The sequence below is a fragment of the Pseudophryne corroboree genome, chromosome 11 (genome assembly GCF_028390025.1).
Source record: "Pseudophryne corroboree isolate aPseCor3 chromosome 11, aPseCor3.hap2, whole genome shotgun sequence".
NCBI classification, from domain to species: Eukaryota; Metazoa; Chordata; class Amphibia; order Anura; family Myobatrachidae; genus Pseudophryne; species Pseudophryne corroboree.
The window spans coordinates 127,791,196-127,813,424 of NC_086454.1; the positions used below are offsets into that span (position 1 = coordinate 127,791,196).

Sequence of the window (22,229 nt, forward strand, 5' to 3'; positions counted from 1 at the left end):
TTATTCCCTCCTGGGATTCCCCATAATGCCCCACGTCCCCCCCAGCCCTTTGGTCAGCATGACCCCTATCAGACAAGTAGCCTTAACCTGTTTCTGCAAATGGTAACTTTTCCAAGATCACTCTCTGCCTTGTCCAGTAAGATAACAATAGGACTGGCAACCTATCCCTTCTTTAAGATGGCACTATTAAACCCTTACAACATGATTTTGAATCAACTTGGAGCTCTTCACTCCTATAAGACTCCCTAATAAATTATAAAAATAATAAAAAATAAAACAATATTTCTTTACAATCTTTTTCTGACTTACTATCTTTCCGTGGACTCTCATCCACGATCCAGGGCGCACGACACCATGGCGGTGGTAGGCGATGCACCTTGCCTAACGGGGAAAGCAGATCCACATATTATACTCTTTCTTCTTACAAACTATATGCTTTACCGTGCTTATATAGGTGCACTCTCATTGGTAAATAGTTCCTCTACTATCATACCACGCTGCTAATGCCCGATCTCGTCCGATCTTGGAAGCCGAACAGCGTTGGGCTGGCTCAGTACCTGGAGAGGAGACTTCCTGGGAATACCTGGTATTGTAGAGTAGGAATTATTCCTTTTATTTAAAAGGCGAACACCAACAGCAGTATCACCACTAATCTTCTTTCCCTCCTTTGATCTGTTATATAATAGTTCAGCATCAGGCTTTGACAACTTTAACAGATATCCAAAATATGTGTGCAATCGAAGTAACTGGTGGCCAGCCAAGTGTATAACATAGATCCAATCATAGTGGTTCTTTGAAGATACACCTATCACACACTTTGTTCCTTCCTTGGTCCCATTAATACAGAATCTCTGTACTGGTCAGGAGAAATGGCTGTTAGACAACCAAGTGTCTACAACCTTTCTAAAAATAGACCAGAACATTTTAACATTTTTTCACATTTTTTCATATTTTTTCACAATCCTCCTTATTTCACACTTTGGATCATATATGGGTAACGATTTTAATTTTGAACAATAAACGGATGTTTTAAATATTTTCTTGACACATATTTGAAGAACTTTCTTCCTTGTATAAGAGTGCGCCCACACAAGAGCTTTCTTTTTCTCCCGTTGTTAGTACTTGTACTTTCTGGCTCTAGGCGCACCACCAACTAGGACTATAACTGAAAGATATAAATTTTCTTTCCACAAATTATAATCGTCCACATTTGGTTTTCTACATATAAACCATAATATATTCTGGACCAGTGCCCGGTCGTTCTTTGTTCTTTTGCAATAGCACACCTTTACCTACATTGTTATTTACTACATTATATAGGGACAAACCGCTTTTGTGTGTGCTGAACTGCTTCAAACCTATTATACAGAGACTGAACCTTGTAAACCCTAGGCATAGCCAACCTTTACCTGCATTGTTATTTACAGCCTGCTTAGTGACAACCCTGCATGTGTTCAACTGCTCAGAGCCTGCTATACAGTGACTGTGCCATGATATCATTCTATAATTGCACACCTGTCCTACAGTGTTACTGTCAGGGCCGAAATAAGCTTGGGGGGGGGGGGCACTTAAGACAGGGGGCCCTGGGGGAAGGGAGTGTATATTAGGTTGTGCTTACCTCCCAACATGACCCATTCAAGGAGGGACAAAATGCTCTCTACCTGAACTTCCCTCTTATTATATGATTGGTGTCACTCGTGTTGAACTATTTTATTGATAAGTTAGGTATTTCAACACAAGTGATTGCAATCCTAAATTAAGAGGGATATCCAAGTAGAGAGCGTTTTGTACCTTCTGGAATGAGTCATGAGTCATGTTGGAGGTATGGATTAAGTATATGAATCTATTTTATAAAGTTTTCTTGTAGTGGTACAAAGACAACATTAAAATAGCAGCAGGCTCTGTACTACTTACACACTGGGACACGACTCAGGGGGATTCTGTGTGTGTGTGTGTGTGTGTGTGTGTGTCTCTCTCTCTCTCTAGACCTGCTCTCAATAGATAAGAGGGTACATACAGTAAGATCCAGACACCCAGGCAGAGAGGAGGAGAGGCTGGGATCCCTGGGTCACTTACCAGCTCTCTTCCCATCCTATCTCTGGTCGGGAAGTTCCATCGGTAGCTCATGAAACCTGATAATACTGTGTCTCTACCCACACTGCATACTGTCCTGCTCACTTTCTGGCTGCTTGGTTCTGCTGCTATACATGAGGGAGAGCTAGTGATTTCCGAGGGCAGGGGTACAGTATCTTAATCTGGCTATGGTTACCATCAAAGGACTGCTACCTCTCATTTCTGCGTGTGTGTGTGTGACTTAAAGCCTGTTAACTAGAGACTACATCCTGCAGATACACCTGGGACAGCAGCACTAGAACCAGCTTAAAACATGCACGTGCCTTATTTACTTCCATATAAATCCATTAGTGTTTCTCTGTTTTCCACCCAGCTGAGGTTGACCATAAGTATTGGAAATCAGGGATTGTCCTTTTTAGTGATCCTTGTCTGATACCGTTTTGTACCATTGTTTGTTTAAACTGTTATATTATAAGAATTCGTAACTGTTCCAAAGTTGTATCAACTTGCCTTCTGGAAGTGAACCCGGAAAGAGAAGGCTGTTTGTAACAATTTACCTTTCCTAATGCCAACTGATTAAATAAAATAGTGTTGTACCTTCACAAACCGTGGCATTGTGTCTGCAAGAGGGGAGTTCCATCTACACTTGCCTCCCTCTCACAGTATGCCTCAGCTGGGTGTGTCCAGAGGAAGTTGATGACCACTACAGCAAGCACATGTGAGTACATGGGTATTACATATCCACAGGGCTACCCTTACGCCTGATGTTCCTAGTTCTTCCATATAGGCTGCGTATGTGTATGTGATTGCAAATGAGTTTTGCGATAGCTCTGGTGGGCATCCCACTTAATTTCTGGGAGGCAGCTTCTCTAGCTGATAGCAGCGGTTGAAAGGCAGAAAAAATTGCACTTGCAATTGCGTCGATCTCTGAATCAGGCCCTGAGTCCACTAAAGTCAGCATCACTCTTGTGTCAAGCTCTTCAAAGCAACCTGTGCTTTTCTGCAAAAGGGTTTATAATGATATTGGCATTTCCATAATGGGTGCAGTGTGTGTGGTACACTTGAGCCCCTAGGTCTGGGGGGGACCCACACCGCACACACTGCACCCATATAGTATACTTACCCCTCTGGAGTCCCGCGGCCCTGCGGTGTTGGTGAAAATCACTTGGAACGATACCATATGATACAAAAATGGCCATCTTTGCCATTTCCAAGTGATTTGCACATGGAGAAGTCCCCCTGGGAACAAAGCATGTTCCAGGAGACCTGTGCATACGCAGTACTGACAAAGTCTTCTTACGGCTGGAGAGGAGGGGGCTCACAATGGAGGCTGCATGCAGGTCCCCTCCTCTCTTAAAACGCCCCTGGCTAAAGGCAGAACAAAACTGGACAAACACATAACTTCAATGAGGACGTTGATTTCTGTGTAACGGCTCTAGGCAAAAATTATTGGAACTTAGACACCTGGTACATAGCCTCAGAACTCTTCTGCATTCCTTAAATGTTTGTTGATCACTTCGCTAGATTAAGTATGATGCGATCATCTGGCCTAATTTATTTTGTGATTATTTAAAATGTTACCAGATATTTCTTATCTATACATATAATACAACTGTAAGTGTTGTGCCTGTACATAGCAATTTATTTTAGAAGTATAATTCTAGGCTGAGATTATTCAACATGTCTCTGCATGTTGAGACATGAACTTAGTCTTTCCCCAAGGCTGATTCCGCAGGATGCTCGAAATTGGGCAAAATGCATTTCAGTGTCCCTAGAAGAGGGCAGATGCGGCACCTGCTAAACAGCCTACAGCAGGCTTTTTCAACCAGTGTGCCGTGGCACACTAGTGTGCCGCGACCAATTGCAAGGTGTGCCGCGGAGCCAGAGCAGCTTCCAGCGCCTTCAGAGTGAACTGTTGGCACGGGCTCTTCTTAGAGGATCGGTTGTGCTCCAGCTGTGACGCGGCGGTGTGATATCATAGGTCACGGCCGCTGCGTCTCGCCACCCAGCCAGCCCACCCGCCTGCATACACATCTTACAGTTCCTGTCTCCATACACAGCTTTCCTTGCCCACCCACATCCACACCTGCATGACCGCCCACTGCTCAGTATTTGCAGCACTCCACTATGAAACCCCACTACTGAGGTACAGGGAGGAGGAAAGCTGACAGGAAGGGGCTAATATTTGTTATTTTTCTCCTGTGGGGAACAATAGGATTTATGTGGGGAGAAATGTGATTGATTTATGTGTGAGCAACATGATTTATGTGGGGAGCAATAGGATTTATGTGGGGAGCAATAGGATTTATGTGGGGAGCATTATGATTGTTTTTTCTGTGTAGGCCAATGTATGTGTGGATTTTTTTTTTTACTGTGAGGGCCAATGTGTGTTTTTTGAGTTTTTTAGTTGGGGGGAAAGGATGGTGTGCCTTGGCAATTTTTAAATATTGTTCGGTATGCCGCGAGTAAAAAAAGGTTGAAAATCACTGGCCTACAGGGAACACTATGTTCATATCTCTATATACACTCAGACATGTTGAATCCACCCAGCCTCGAAAAGGAAGCAAGAAAAAAAAAATATTAGTGGTTTTGAACTATTGGCATACAGGGGAGATAACGGTCAAAAAATCTAATTTTTAAAAAATTGTCAAGGAACCAGAAAATTCAGAATTGGGCCACTTTGTATGGATTGACCGAGAGATTCTAATGGGATGTGGCACTGGTGACACTGTGTTTACACTACATATACCATTATCCCCAACAATTTTCCTTTAGAATTCAAGCACCTGCAGCTTCCTGTAAATTCTCTAAATTAATGGGGTGGGGGTAAGGGGACAACTGGAGCACTATTGCCTTGACAATACAGTAATTGTTTATTCAAAAAGGAAGGCAGGTGTCTCCACTAATTATGTCTGTGTAAGTACCCACTGAGATGTGTGGTATATGTTTCTCTTAGTTGTGGAGGTGCTCCATAGAGAGTATTGTAGTATGAGTTACTGAAGCACAAAGAAGAAAAAGTACTCTCTTTGCAGAGCACTACCTACCTTATTTATCGGTTGTAGTTTTTAAAACTTAACATGTATTTAGAAATCAGGAATAAGACAAGGACAAAACAACATATAAACAGATAGATATTTGGAATAATCCATGTAGATTCACCTATTGCCCACAATTTCTCGCTTCCGATGGAATTTAGGATGCGGTAGGTTTATAATTAGATGTAGCTATTCCACGTGACCTTAGTCTATGTGGAAGCACTTGGCATGTTCCATAGGCAAGAGGTCAGTCATATTCTGTGTGTCAGGATGAGAAATTAAATGTCAAGTCACCTAGTCTACTGCCCACAGTATGTGATGGATAACTGCTCTTCTGGATTATACCACTGGTACAATCTATTCTGTTCAGTCAGCAAATATGTGTAATCAGTGGTAACAATGTATTTCTGCAATAGTTACTTGTCAGCAAGTACGTCTTAGCATAACAATTTGTCAATTTAAGGATGATTTATTCCAAGTTTGACGCATGCTCTGAAGTGAAACTATTATAGATAGTTAGTCTTGATATTTCTGAGAATATTTGTCTTAAGGTGCATGCACACAGTGAGATATTGACTATGTCCAATTTTAACTTTGTGATTTCCCCTGAACTCCCCAGAGCCCTGAACCACCGATACTATCTTTACTTGAGATTTTGACTATATGAGATTTTGATTAAGTGCCAATTTTGACTATACTATGTACTAGATTGTACACAATATAGTCAAGACTTGCCTGCACAGTCTATCTTTTCTAGCGATACCGACCCCATGGTAGTGCACATAGGCATCACAAGCTGTGTACACATGGTGCGATTTGCACTAACTTTCCTTACGATTTTGACTATATAGTCAAAATCGTAAGGTCACATCGCACCATGTGTATGTACCTTTACAGGTGGTATAATTGAATAGAAAGTAAGTGGAGGATCAAAGGCGACAACAATAGACAGTAGGCGATGTAATAGAGAAAATCAATATAATAAAAAAGTCAATATAATAAAAAAGTCAATATAATAAAAAAGTCATACAACCTATATGGTCCTCTATGTCTGTACTGGAACCAAATGTATTCTTTGCCATATATTCAAATTATTCATATGGACCATATATAAACAGAAAATGAACAAAAACAAAAATGTGTAGTATTGCTTTAAATTATACAGTCTATTAAATGACTATCATCCACGTGGGGAAAATGAAAAGGTGATGTTGTAGCTTCAACCAGGTAAGTATAGGTCCTCGCCACTGCAGCAATTATAATCAGGAACGTACCAACACTCACATATAAGTGCATGAAAATGAGCACATAAAGGTATCTTTTCACCAAAGAGTTGAATCACACAAAGAAGGTATAGTTCAATTAGGCATACCCCACTCCTTTTATTCACGATCTACGTTTATCAATTTTATTGCACGGATCTGTGAGGCACTATATATTTTTATAATTGATTAAAGGCTATCCTATTTGGACTAACTGCTATTTCAAAGAGCCTGTTCTATTAAAATTAACCATTAACTAGACCCCTTTGGTCTCTGGATAATTAGGTAATTCTGACTGCAGACGGTGACAGATGGTTTATAGCACATATGAATTTCACAAATAGCGACAGTCAATTGTGATATTTTGTCAAATGTGGACACTCTGAGGTATATTGTATTAATTAATTTATTTTAATTTTAATGTATTTTGGCTGTTATAAATAAGGTCCGCTTATATTCTTTATTAAATTTTAAATCAAATTGATTCTTCCTTCTGCGCACAAATGGTATTTGTTTCTTTGTACTATATTCTATTTGAGGGGTAGGCAATTCCCCTCCTTCCAACTTGTGCAGCAATAGGAAGTTCCCCAAAGTCTGAGGATATGGGCGCCCCCCCACCCCCCTTCCATTCACAGCTAAATTCATCAGCATAACAACTGTTTGAGATGTTTGGCGCTTCTTTCCGGTCCTGGCGTTACCTGACAACAGCAAAAACATAACAGTACCATCACCAAAACACAAGGAGATACCAAGAGTGCTGAGACTGTGATAGAAAATAACTATAATGTAACTAGGTGATTCATCGCGCCCTACGGGCGCACTTCACACCGTCGTAAACTCTACAGAAAAGTTAAGGTGTAGAATAGTGGTTGTGTTTGGTAGGGGGGGTGGTTGTGGAAGGTGCTGTGTGTGGTGGATAAGTGGTTGCAAAAGGTGCTTGTGAATGGGGATGTTGTTGCTGAGGTTATGTTGTTACTAGGGTCTATACATGCTGTGAGTGGGTGAGGGTTGGTTGTGGGGGTCATGGAATTGGGGTAGGAGTAAGGGAGGTGTAGTGTGTGTGGTAGAAATGGGTGTTGGAGAAGTGTGGTCAAAAGGGGGTTTAGTGTTTGCCACAGGGTGTTGATAGGAGTTGCTGTGTGGAGGTTATTGTGGCTTATGGTGAGGGGCACAGGATGTATGTGAAAGTTTGTGTAGGGTTTTTATGTGGAGTGTGGAGGCTGGTGAAGGGAGAGTGGTGGGTGGAGTGTTGGTTGTGAGGGGTAATTGGTGTGGGATGTGGGTGGGTAAGATGGTGTGGGTGATGGATGATGAGGCAGGATTGTGGATGGGTGCCGTTGGGTGTGTATGCTTGAAGATAGCAGTGATGGATGGTGTAGGGAACAGGAACTGTAGGAATTTGTGGAGTAGTGGGTTTGGGGGCCAGGGGGATCATGGAGGGTGTTGTAAGGTGTCATGGGTGGTTGAGTTGCATATGGCCACTGTGGGTGGATGTTGGTGGGTATTGGGGGTGTGGTGTGTGTAGGGGAGGGGGAAAGTGGATGGGGAAGGCTGTGTAGAGGTGTGTGGGGTGTTGGCGGGGTGGTGTTTTTTGTGTTAGACGGGTGGCAGGTATGGTGTAGATATTTGGGTGGTTTTTCTTGTGTGGTGCAATAAGGATTGGGAAGGTGGCTGCATTGTTGTGTGTGGGGTTGAGTGTGGTGCAGGTGTGTAGCGGTGCAGTAGTTGTGTTATGATGTAGGGATTAACTGCTATCGGGGGTGGATGGTGTTTAAGATGGTGCGTGTTGTGGATGTTTGGTTGTAAAAGTGGCCTGTGGCTGGGGTCGTTGTTTAGAGGTGTGGTTGAAAATGTGGTCTGAACATGGTTTTGCCTGTTGGAGGGTTGACTGAGGGGCCGTTGGAAATGGTCCAGGGGAAGGGAAGTGGTGTGTGTTGATTGGGAAATGGGTGGTGGAAGGTAGGGTGACAGAGGGTACAGCGCATGGCAGAGCTGGTAGATAGGTGGTGCTAGGTGGGGGATGGTTAGGTAGGTTATGGGCAGGGGCATGGGTTGTATGTATTATTGTTTGGTTGGTGATGTGATGAATTGGGGAGCGTGGTGAAGGTGTTGTGGATTATGGAGTGCTGTTTGACAGGGGTAGCGGGATTGTGCTAGGTGAGGGCAAGATGGTGTGGGTCGTGGATGTCCGGGTGTGGGCAGGGGTGTGGATGGTGTTCGGTGTGTGTGTATTTTGTGCTGTAGGGGTGAGTGGTCATGGGTGGTTGAGGTTTACATGTGTAGTGTTTTATTTTGGGGGATGGTATTGGTGGTCATTCCGAGTTGATCGCTCGCTAGCAGTTTTTAGCAGCCGTGCAAACGCTATGCCGCCTCCCACTGGGAGTGTATTTTAGCTTAGCAGAAGTGCGATCGAAAGGATCGCAGAGTGGCTACAAAGTTTTTTTGTGCAGTTTCAGATTAGCTCAAAACCTACTCAGCGCTTGCCATCACTTCAGACCTTTCAGTTCCTGATTTGATGTCACAAACACGCCCTGCGTTCACCCAGCCACAATAAAAACGATAATTAGGAGCGCTTGTGTATATATGTTATATGTAGAACGCACATACCTGTTAAAAAAGAAAAAGGTTATTCTGAATGTTACAGCTCTTTTGTGATTCCTCATCATCCTCCACATTGTAAGATCTCTTCCCATGTCTGATCTCTGCCTTCTCTGTGTGTTTGATATTCTCAATATTTTTCATAAGGGCTTGATAGCTTGTTCTTTCTTCTCTCTTTGCTGCTGCCCTCCCTTGGTTATAGGATTCCTGTTCTACTGATTTATATTGGAAATTCTTGGAATTATATGGTTGATATTTCTTCTTCTGTAAAGGCAAATCAGGTCGTTTCTGAATAAGCGGTGTTTTCTGTTTATTATGTTCATTATAATTCTTTTTATAAACATCTGGATTTCTGTAGTTGTATTTCTGTATGTTTATTGACTGGTTTTCTGGTCTTTTTTGGATGCTGGTTGGTGCTCCCTCTATGCCACTCCTACCAGACTCAGTTTAGAAAATGTGCCCGGAGGAGCCGGTCACAGCTAGGGGAGCTCTACTGAGCTTTTCTAGTTAAAGTTAGTTAAGAGTTTATTTTTTTACAGAAGGCTGCTGGCAACAGCCTGCCTGCAGCGTGGGACTAAGGAGAGGAGCAGTGTCTGCCCAGCGGGGTCTGAGCAACTGACTCCGCTGACTGGGCATTGAGCTCCAGAGGGGTCGGATCGTTCTCCACCACAGGGGACCGCTCGCCCCAGCAGCATGCCGTCAACCCCTTACAGAGCTGAAGAGTGGTGAGTGAGACACCGACCCCCCCTAGCAAGCGGGGAGCCGGTGTGAAGATGAAGGTAAAGGGGAGGGAGCGCAGTATTAACTGTACTCCTATGAAGGCCCATAGGCACTTGGTGCGGCGCTGTGAGGGGAGCCCTGGGCTAGCGCTTACCCCCACACTGGTCAGCAAGTGTGTCGGGGTCCGCGGATCTCAGCCAGCACATTTCTCCTCAGGCCAGTATAATCTGTGAAGAGCGGGAAGACAGCACCATTAGCTTCTTCTCAGAGCGGACCCAGCAGCATTCCAGCGCCATTTTCCTGCCTGCACAGCGCTGGATGGAAGAACAGGTCCCTCCACAGCAACTCCAGCTATCAGTAAACGGTACCAGGGGGTTGTAGAAGGGAGGGGAGGATGTAAAACGATTGTGTCTCCTATGAAGGGACACAGTCTGCGCTGGTAAGGGGTCTCCCTTTACTGAAAGCGCTGTGGTGTGGGTTGGCTCCGATCTCTGTGTCTCTCTTGCCATTCTTGGGGGGGAAGCTCTGTCTGCCCCCACCTGTGTGTGTGTGGAGTGTTTGGTGGTCTCCTTTAGCTATGTCCAGGGACACTTGTGTCATATGCTGCAGAGGATTTATCCTCCCAGGATGATCATATTCCATGTAATCAGGATAGCACTGGTTTATAATAGATACCTGCAAGGGAACAGAATGGTTTTCCTCTATCAAATCTTGGATTTCTCAGATTTCTGACAGGGTTGCAAGTGCAACTAATGAATCTGCAACCCAGGTATTACAGGGCTCTATGGCAGTATGGCCTGTTTCTGGTACCTCAGGATGCCCCACTATATACCCCCACAAACGCGTGCTTGTGCATGTCACACAAGACGACACGGATACCGATTCTGACACTACAGATGGTGGTGGGGATGTGTTGCGGGGGCCCGCATCTCTTGCAAAGGGGGTGCAATTGTTGATAGAGGCTATCAGGGATGTGTTAAATGTTAATGATACCACACCTGAGCAGGTTGAGGAGGCTTTTTTTCACTAAAATTAAAAAAGCCTCGCTAACCTTCCCTGCGTCAAAGGAATTGAATGCTTGAGAAAAAATTCCAGGTCCCTAAAAGGGTCGAGGAGGCATTTCCTTTCCCTGAGGATAGGAAAAAATGGGAAAATCCGCCAACTCTCAAAGAAGGTGGTTTTACCTGTTCCAGGATCTATCGCCTTAAAGGAGCCATCTGATAGGAAAATTGATAACACGCTTAAATCAATGTATACTGCTTCGGGGGGCCATATTACATCCCACTATTGCTACTGCATGGATTGCAAAGGCAATAGTAAAGTGGTCGGCTACCTTACTTGAGGATTTGTTTACTATGGATAGGGATGACGTTGCATTGTATTTACGCAACATACATGATTCTGCAAGTTTTATGGTAGAATCCATGAAAGGCCTGGGTTCCATGGCTGCGGGAATTTCTTCCATGTCTGTTTCAGCTCGTCGAGGACTGTGGCTGCGCCAGTGGTCGACCGACGCGGAATCCAGGAGTGTGGAGTCCCTACCCTATACAGGTCAGGCTCTCTTTGGGGAAGCTCTAGATGCGTGGATATCTACCGCTACAGCGGGTAAGTCTCCATTTCTTCCCTCAGCAGCACCTGCTCCGAAGAAATCTTTCTCTTCATCTGCAATGCAGTCCTTTCGGCCTAACAAGCCCAGAAAGGCCAGAACATTAAATACCTTCTTTAGGGGAGGTCGGGTTAAGTCCAAGAAACCTGCCGCTGCAGGTTCCCAGGAACAAAACCCTACTTCGAGTACGCCAAAGGCCTCCGCATGACGGTGGACGGCACGCCCCGGTGGTGGGGCCACTGGGAGCGAGACTCAGACACTTCAGTCATGTCTGGGTATCGCCCAGCCTGGATCCCTGGGTGATATTGTGTCTCAGGGATACAGGCTGGAATTTCAAAGTCTCCCTCCTCATTGCTTCTTCAAGTCAGCCTTACCAACTCTATTGGAGGACAGCACGGTGCTACAAGACGCTGTCCAAAAGCTGGTGCAGGCACAGGTCATTGTGCCAGTGCCACCTCACATGCTGACCAAAGGTTACTATTCGAACCTTTTTGTGGTACCAAAACCGGATGGTTCGGTCAGGCCCATTCCGAACCTAAAATCATTGAACCCCTTTCTAAAGGAGTTCAAGTTCAAGATGGAGTCTCTCAGGGCAGTGATATCAGGTCTGGAAGAGGGGGAATTCCTGGTATCACTGGATATCAAGGATGCATACCTCCACATCCCGATCTGGCTGCCGCATCAGGCTTATCTCCGCTTCGCATTGCTGGACTGTCATTTCCAGTTCCAGGCCCTGCCATTCGGCCTCTCCACAGCACTGAGGTTGTTTACCAAGGTAATGGCAAAAATGATGATTCTCCTCCGCAAGCAAGAGGTGAACATCATTCCATATCTGGACGATCTGCTGATAAAGGCATCGTTCAAGGAGAAGCTACTGCAGTCCATTGTTCTCACAACACGACTGCTCCAGAGTCACGGTTGGATTCTGAACCTTCCAAAGTCACATTTGGAACCAACCCAGAGGTTGTCATTTCTAGGAATGATCCTGGATACGGAAGTGCAGCGGGTGTTTCTTCCGCAGGAAAAGGTGTTGCTGATACAAGCTATGGTCCAGGATGTCCTGAAGCCACCCCAGGTGTCAGTTCATCAATGCATTCGCCTATTGGGAAAGATGGTGGCCTCTTACGAGGCTCTCCAGTATGGTAGGTTCCACGCTCGGACCTTCCAACTGGATCTTCTGGACAAGTGGTCAGGATATCACCTCCACATGCACCACAGAATTCATCTGTCACCAAGGGCAAGGATTTCACTCCTCTGGTGGCTCCAATTGCCTCACCTTCTGGAGGGCATCAGGCTCGGGATTCAGGACTGGGTCCTTCTAACCATGGATGCGAGCCTCCGGTTCTGGGGAGCAGTCACTCAAGGAGTAACCTTCCAAGGATGGTGGTCAAGCCTGAAAGCCGGCCTGCCCATCAACATCCTGGAATTAAGAGCCGTCTACAACGGTCTTGTTCAGGCGGCCCTTCTTCTGAGAAATCGGGCCATTCAAGTGCAGTCGGACAACGTAACAGTGGCTTACATAAACCGACAAGGCGGAACAAAGAGCGGCAATGTCAGAGGTGACAAGAATACTCCTCTGGACGTTAAAACATGCGTTAGCACTGTCAGCCATCTTCATTCTGGGAGTAGACAACTGGGAAGCAGACTTCCTCAGCAGGCACGCTGTCCATTCGGTAGAGTGGGGACTCCATCAGGAGGTGTTCAAGGAAATAACAGATCTTTGGGGCTTACCTCAAATAGACATGATGGCCTCTCGTCTCAACAAGAAGCTTCTGCGTTATTGTTCCAGGTCGAGGGACCCACAGGCAGTGGCAGTGGACGCCCTGGTGTCTCTATGGGTGTTCCAGTCAGTGTACGTGTTTCCACCACTCCCACTTATCCCAAGAATCCTAAAACTCATAAGAAGAGCAAGGGTTCAAGCGACCCTCATTGCCCCAGACTGGCCAAGAAGGGCTTGGTACGTGGGCCTTCTGAATCTACTGCAAGGAGAGCTGAGGCCTCTTCCTCTTCGAGAGGACCTGCTGCAGCAGGAGCCATTCGCCTATCAAGACTTACCACAGCTAGGTTTGATGGCATGGAAGTTGAGTGCCTGATTCTTGCTCGGAAGGGCATTCCAAAGAAGGTTATTCCTAGCCTCATACAGGCTAGGAAAGGGGTAACGTCTAAACATTACCATTGCATTTGAAAGAAAAATGTCTCTTGGTGTGAGTCCAAGAAGTTTCCTACGGTGGAGTTTCAACTGGGACGTTTCCTCCTCTTACTGCAAGCAGGAGTGGATATGGGCCTGAGGTTGAGTTATGTAAAGGTCCAGATTTTGGCCCTGTCCATTTTCTTTCAGAAACAATTGGCTGCCCTCCCTGAGGTTCAGACCTTTTTGAAGGGAGTTCTGCATATCCAACCTCCCTTCGTACCACCTACGGTGCCTTGGGATCTTAACGTGGTGTTGCAGTTCCACCAGTTGGATTGGTTTGAGCCTCTACAGGAGGTAGAGGTCAAATTTCTTACATGGAAGGCGGTCACTTTGTTGGCTTTAGCTTCTGCTAGACGGGTGTCCGAGCTGGGAGCTTTATCCTGTAAAAGCCCTTACTTGATCTTCCACGAAGATAGAGCTGAGCTCCGGACACGTCAGCAGTTTCTTCCGAAGGTTGTGTCAGCTTTTTGTATCAACCAACCTATTGTGGTGCCAGTGGCTACTGACTCCTCAATTACATCAAAGTCCTTGGATGTCATAAGGGCTCTGAAGATATATGTGAAGAGAACTTCTCATCACAGAAAGTTGGACTCTCTGTTTGTCCTATATGATCCCCAAAAAATTGGGTGTCCTGCTTCTAAGTAGATGAGCTCTCGCTGGATTAGGTTCACTGTCCAGCACGCTTATTCTACGGCAGGACTGCCATGTCCAAAATCTGTTAAGGCCCACTCTACTCGTAAGGTGGGGTCTTCCTGGGAGGCTGCCTGGGGTGTCTCGGCAGTGCAACTTTGCCAAGCTGCAACTTGGTCTGGGTCGAACACGTTTGCAGAGTTTTACAAGTTCGATACTTTGGCCTCTGATGACCTCAAGTTTGGTCAAGCAGTCTTGCAGGAGCCTCTGCGCTCTCCCTCCCATTCTGGGAGCTTTGTGTAAATGCTGATTTACTTACAGGACTAAAAGCAATACTTTAAAATACACACAATACACTTTAAAATCGAGCCGCTGCGTCCGCTGTATGCAATCCTTAACCTATGTACTTATAACTCAGTTAGCGTACAAAGTCCCGTACCGTGTAGGCATTTTGCGTACAAACGCCGCGACGGACGTACAAAGTACACGCGGTGCATACACACGCAACGACACGCCGTGAGCACTATGCAGCTCCACGTGTGTCTGAAATACACTTACAAATCTAGCAGGGAAAGAGACACGACACCAATTGTATTTGAAAAACTATGTTGTGGTCCAACCCACCAATGGTTATTTTACTTAGCAGGGGGTTACAATAATAACACAATACAATAAAAGATAAAGGCTACAGTCAATGGTACATACGTTTGTTCGCCTGCGCTTCCCGGTCCGGTCCTCAATCACCAAGGTAGATGATCTTCAGAGATTATGTGTGACCGGGCCTGCAGCTGGCTTTTTATACATTTGGTCAAAACACAATACAATAGACACTGTATGCTCTACTTCCATTGGTTCGGGGGTGGGACATATCCTGTGCACCGGGGATCATTGGTCAGCTCAAGCGGTGGGCGATGGCTAAGACTTGAGATGTGATTTCTGTTGTTTGCATCTGAGTTCCCGCCCCATGACCAGTTAAACCCCTCACATTAATCTTACATAAAGCTGGTATTATTAATAACTTATTGTTACGATATGTGACAATATTCTTATACCCACCAGATTACTGTTTATGTGACTCTGAACAATATGATCCCACACATGATATGATTTTCCATTTCCATCCTCAAGATATACATATATATATATATATATATATATATACACACACACATACACATACATATTCCTGTTATTACAAATTGTTAGGGAACATGTATATATATATATATATATATATATATATATATATATATATATATATAAAAATATACACACATTTCCAAGAGTTCAGACCATGAATGTTATTACCTTAGATATCTAAATGTCTGGTATGTATTTTGTCAGCTATTGCTGATTGAGTTCTCTCCAGTTAAACTAGGTTCCTAGATATTGTCTTTTTGTCCTGTCTTCAGATAAGACAATGACAATCCAGTATTTATTGTCTTAGACTGATACTGGACATCTCTAGAACAATGGGGGTAACCAAAGGTATTTGCCTTCTCCATAGGATTTCAAAGCTTTGCGTAAACAAGGCCATCTGGTATATTGTGCTAGAGTTTCTAGGAGGATAATTTATGTGTGAACTGTAACTAGCTACTAGAAGGATAAATCAGTGTGTGATTTATGCATTATATGAGTAAAATATTGAATATGGCTTTTGATGGCTTTTCCGTGCGATTACAAATACTACTGTAATTACTCATACCCCGCGCTAATACGCAGGACCACGCGAGCAGTCATACGCAACTTGCGAATATGTGCACGCACGGCAGAAAAAGTACGCGCAAGGAGGCCATCTGTGTGTAGTTTGTACGTGATGTGTGTACTGCAATATTTTCGACTTCAACAGTCCACCCTTTTTCAGTCATCAATAACTGCCACATTTTACTACTATACAGAAAATATTAGCTACACAATATATACAAGTTTGGATGATCGGGGGAGAGTTGTAGGTGGGAAATGTATAGCCTAGTGGGATAGTAAAAAGCATGTATGTATGAATCAATGTCTGAGGGGCATGTATCATCATGCCGTATATGTAGTAAGCTTTGAGGTATTGCGAAGTAAACATTAAATCCTTCTTATCACATATTAAGGGTCTGTAAATGGGCAAACAAATAATACCGAGCTCTTTTTGGCTTCTTATTTCAACAAATGGGGAGCACATTTAGTTGATGATACATGGAGGGGGAACATATGTGAATGCTACTATATGTGTATAACACCTGTTGACTATGTGTGCCATTAACTGAGGGTTGCAGAGATGAAGATAAGACACATATAAATACATTCACATAAGCATTTGGGTAGGGCTGACGTCTTTTCCGGTTGGATGTTTCTGGGCAAAGGGGGAGACAGAGAAAAAATAAAATTTTACTTACCGGTAAATCTATTTCTCGTAGTCCATAGAGGACCATGGGAAAGAGTCGGGCTCTGCAGGAGACATGGGCACTTTAAGAAAGAATTTAGTTCCTGGTGTGCACTGGCTCCTCCCTCTCTGCCCCTCCTCCAGACCTCAGTTAGAGAACTGTGCCCAGAGGAGATGGACAGTACGAGGAAAGGATTTTTGTTAATCCAAGGGCAAGATTCATACCAGCCACACCAATCACACCGTATAACTTGTGATAACAATCCAGTAAACAGTATGACAATAACATAGCATCAGTTCACGCCCGATGCAACAATAACGTAACCCTTATTGAAGCAATAACTATATACAAGTATTGCAGAAGAAGGCCGCACTTGGGACGGGCGCCCAGCATCCTCTACGGACTACGAGAAATAGATTTACCGGTAAGTAAAATCTTATTTTCTCTAACGTCCTAGAGGATGCTGGGGACTCCTTAAGGACCATGGGGATTATACCAAAGCTCCCAAACGGGCGGGAGAGTGCGGATGACTCTGCAGCACCGATTGAGCAAACATGAGGTCCTCCTCAGCCAGGGTATCAAACTTATAGAATTTAGCAAAGGTGTTTGTACCCGACCAAGTAGCAGCTCGACACAGCTGTAGTGCCCAGACCCCTTGGGCAGCCGCCCAAGAAGAGCCCACTTTCCTAGAGGAATGGGCCTTGATTGATTTAGGTAACGGCAATCCTGCCGTAGAATGCGCCTGCTGAATCGTGTTACAGATCCAGCGAGCAATAGTCTGCTTTGAAGCAGGGTCGCCAAGCTTGTTGGCTGCATACAGAACAAACAGTGCTTCTGTTTTTCGGACTCTAGCCGTCCTGGCTACATAAATTTTCAAAGCCCTAACCACATCAAGGGACTCAGAATCCTCTAAGTACCGTGTAGCCACAGGCACAACTATAGGTTGGTTCATATAAAAGGGTGAAACCACTTTTGGCAGGAACTGAGGACGGGTCCGCAATTCCGCTCTATCCATATGGAAAACCAGATAGGGGCTTTTATGTGATAAAGCCGCTAATTCCGACACTCGGCTAGCCGAAGCCAGGGCTAATAACATGACCACCTTCCATGTGAGATATTTCAACTCCACCGTTGAAACCAGTGTGACTTTAGGAAGCCCAAGACCACATTAAGGTCCCAAGGCGCCACCGGAGGCACAAACGGAGACTGAATATGCAGTACTCCCTTAACAAAAGTCTGAACTTCTGGGAGAGAAGCCAATTCTTTTGAAAGAAAATGGATAGGGCCGAAATCTGGACCTTAATGGAGCCTAATTTAAGGCCCAAATCCACTCCAGTTTGTAGGAAGTGAAGGAAACGGCCCAGATGGAATTCTTCCGTAGGAGCATTCCTGGCCTCACACCAAGAAACATATTTTCGCCATATACGGTGATAATGTTTTGCCGTTACTTCCTTCCTAGCCTTTATCAGCGTAGGGATAACCTCAACCGGAATACCTTTTTCCGCTAGGATCCGGCGTTCAACCGCCATGCCGTCAAACGCAGCCGCGGTAAGTCTTGGAACAGACAGGGTCCCTGTTGCAACAGGTCCTGCCTTAGAGGAAGAGGCCACGGAACTTCCATGAGCATTTCCTGCAGATCGGGATACCAGGTCCGTCGTGGCCAATCTGGAACAACGCGGATTGTTCTCACTCCTTTTCTTCTTACTATTCTCAACACCTTGGGTATGAGAGGAAGAGGAGGAAATACATAGACGGACCGGAACACCCACGGTGTCACGAGGGCATCTACCGCTACTGCCTGAGGGTCTCTGGACCTGGCGCAATACCTCTGTAGCTTTTTGTTGAGGCGGGACGCCATCATGTCTATCTGTGGCAGTTCCCACCGACTCACAATCTGTGCGAAGACTTCTGGATGAAGTCCCCACTCTCCCGGGTGTAGTGTCTGCTGAGGAAGTCTGCTTCCCAGTTGTCCACTCCCGGAATGAACACAGCTGACAGTGCGCTTACATGATTCTCCGCCCAGCGAAGAATCCTGGTGGCTTCCGCCATTGCCGCTCTGCTCCTTGTGCCGCTTTGGCGGTTTACATGAGCCACTGCGGTGATGTTGTCTGACTGGATCAGAACTGGTTGGTCGCGAAGTAAGGACTCCGCTTGACGTAGGGCGTTGTATATGGCCCTTAGTTCCAGGATGTTGATGTGCAGACAAGTCTCTTGACTTGACCAAAGACCCTGGAAATTTCTTCCCTGTGTGACTGCTCCCCAACCTCGGAGGCTTGCGTCCGTGGTCACCAGGATCCAATCCTGAATGCCGAATCTTCGTCCCTCGAGAAGGTGAGCACTCTGCAGCCACCACAGGATTGACACCCTGGCCCTGGGGGACAGGGCGATCAACCGATGCATCTGTAGATGTGATCAGGACCACTTGTCCAACAGATCCCATTGGAAAGTCCTCGCATGGAACCTGCCAAAGGGAATGGCCTCGTATGAGGCCACCATCTTTCCCAGGACTCAAGTGCAATGATGCACAGACACCTGTCTTGATTTCAAAAGGTTCCTGACCAGAGTCATAAGTTCCTGGGCTTTTTCGGAAGATAAACCCTTTTCTGCGTCGTGTCCAGAATCATGCCCAAGAAAAGCAGACGAGTCGTAGGAACCAACTGCGACTTTGGGATATTGAGAATCAAGCCGTGTTGTTGTAACACTTTCAGTGAAAGAGATATGCTGTTCAGCAACTGCTCTCTTGAACCCGCTTTTATGAGGAGATCGTCCAAGTACGGGATAATTGTGACACCCTGCTTGCGCAGGAGCACCATCATTTCCGCCATTACCTTGGTGAAAATCCTCGGAGCCGTTGAGAGACCAAACGGCAACGTCTAAAATTGGTAATGACAGTCCTGTACCGCAAATCTTAGGTACGCCTGATGAGGTGGATAAATGGGGACATGAAGGTACGCATCCTTTATGTCCAGTGACACCATAAAATCCCCCTCTTCCAGGCTGGCGATGACCGCTCTTAGCGATTCCATCTTGAACTTGAACCTTTTCAAGTATAGGTTCAGAGATTTTAAATTCAATATGGGTCTGACCGAACCGTCCGGTTTCGGAACCACAAACATGGTCGAATAATAACCCCTTCCCTGTTGAAGGAGGGGTACCTCGACCACCACCTGCTGAAGATACAATTTTTGTATTGCATTTAACACTATCTCCCTCTCTAGGGGGGAGGACGGTAGGGCCGATTTGAAAAACCGGCGAGGAGTCACCTCTTCGAATTCCAGCTTGTAACCCTGAGACACAATTTCTATTGCCCAGGGATCCACCTGGGAGTGAACCCACATGTGGCTGAAATTCTGAAGACGTGCCCCCACTGGCCCCGACTCCGCCAGTGGAGCCCCAGCGTCATGCGGTGGATTTTGCAGAGGCTGGGGAGGACTTCTGTTCCTGGGAACTAGCTGTATTGTGCCGCTTCTTTCCTCTGCCCCTCCCTCTGGCAAGAAAGGACGCACCTCGGACTTTCTTGTTTCTTTGTGAACGAAAGGACTGCATTTGATAATGCGGTGCTCTCTTAGGCTGTGAGGGAACATAAGGCAAAAAATTTGACTTTCCAGCCGTAGCTGTGGAGACCAGGTCCGAGAGACCTTCACCGAACAATTCCTCACCCCTGTAAGGTAAAACCTCCATATGCCGTTTTGAGTCAGAATCACCTGTCCATTGCCGAGTCCACAGGACCCTTCTGGCAGAAATCGACATAGCGTTTATTCTAGAACCCAGCAGACTAATGTCTCTTTGAGCATCTCTCATATAAAGGACAGCGTCTTTAATATGCCCCAGGGTCAATAAAATAGTATCCCTATCTAGGGTATCAAACTCCTCTGATAAGGTATCCGTCCATGCCGCTACCGCACTACAGACCCAGGCCGACGCGATTGCCGGTCTGAGCAAGGTACCTGAATGTGTATAAATGGACTTCAGGGTACCCTCCTGTTTGTGATCAGCAGCATCCTTGAGGGTAGCTGTATCCTGGGACGGCAGGGCTACCTTTTTGGATAAGCGCGTTAAAGCTTTGTCCACCCTAGGGGAGGATTCCCATCGTAACCTGTCCGTTGGCGGGAAAGGATACGCCATAAGAATCCGTTTGGAAATCTGCAGTTTTTTATCTGGAGATTCCCAAGCTCTTTCACATAACTCATTCAGTTCGTGTAAGGGGGGGAAAATTACCTCAGGTTTCTTTCCCTTATACATATAAACCCTTGTGTCAGGGACAGGGGTTTCCTCTGTGATGTGCAAAACGTCATTAATTGCTATAATCATATACCGGAGTGATTTAGCCAACTTTGGCTGTAACTTTGCCTCATCGTAATCGACACTGGAGTCAGAATTCATGTTGGTATCTGTGTCAACAATTTGGGATAGTGGGCGCTTATGAGACCCTGACGGTCCCTGCGACATAGGATCAGGCACGGGTTGAGACCCTGACTGTCCCAATGCATCAGCCTTGTCTAATCTTTTATGCAAGGAATTAACATTATCATTTAAAACCTTCCACATATCCATCCAATCCGGTGTCTGCGCCGTCGGAGACACCACATTCATTTGCTCCCGCTCCTCTCCCACATAGCCTTCCATATCAGACATGTCGACACAAGCGTACCGACACACCACACACACAGGGAATGTCCTTTCTGAAGACAGTTCCCTCACGAGGCCCTTTGGAGAGACAGAGAGAGAGAGTATGCCTGCACACACCCCAGCGTTATATAACCCAGGAATAACACAGTAACTTAATGTTAACCCAGTAGCTGCTGTTTATATACTTTTTTGCGCCTAATTATGTGCCCCCCCTCTCTTTTCAACCCTCTTCTACCGTGAATCAGCAGGGGAGAGCCTGGGGAGCTTCCTCTCAGCGTGCTGTGGAGAAAAAATGGCGCTGGTGAGTGCTGAGGGAGAAGCCCCACCCCCTTGGCGGCGGGCTTCTGTCCCGCTTACATTTTATTTCTTTGGCGGGGGCTCATACATATATACAGTGCCCAGCTGTATATATGTGTTTATTTGCCAGAATGAGGTCCCAAATGCTGCCCAGAGCACCCCCCCTGCGCCCTGCACCCTAACAGTGACCGGAGTATGTGTAGGTGTGTGGAGCAATGGCGCCCAGCTGCAGTGCTGTGCGTTACCTCCAGTGAAGATCACGAAGTCTTCTGCCGCCTGTGAAGTCTTCTTGCTTCTCATACTCACCCGGCTTCAGTCTTCCGGCTCTGCGAGGGGGACGGCGGCGAGGGTGAGATCCTGCGTACCGATCCCTCTGGAGCTAATGGTGTCCAGTAGCCTAAGAAGCAGGACCTAGCTTCAGAGAGTAGGGCTGCTTCTCTCCCCTCAGTCCCACGATGCAGGGAGTCTGTAGCCAGCAGAGTTCCCAGAAAATAAAAAACCTAACAAAAAACTTTCTATCAGCAAACTCAGGAGAGCTCACTGAAAAGCACCCAGCTCCTCTGGGCACAGAATCAAACTGGAGGAGGGGCAGAGAGGGAGGAGCCAGTGCACACCAGGAACTAAATTCTTTCTTAAAGTGCCCATGTCTCCTGCGAAGCCCGTCTCTTCCCCATGGTCCTTATGGAGTCCCCAGCATCCTCTAGGACGTTAGAGAAATGGTGGAAGAAACAGGTCATGAAATTCATTTGCAATCCTTATCATAACACTGTCTCTATTGATGGATCATAAATCAAATCTGCTGCTGTAACAACACCCTTG

The 22,229-nt window shown here is 45.9% G+C and overlaps 1 pseudogene; it reads left to right on the plus strand.

Moving 5' to 3' along the window:
• The first annotated feature begins 479 nt into the window (after positions 1-479).
• LOC134971254 (5S ribosomal RNA) lies at positions 480-598 on the plus strand (annotated as a pseudogene).
• The last annotated feature ends 21,631 nt before the right edge of the window (positions 599-22,229 follow it).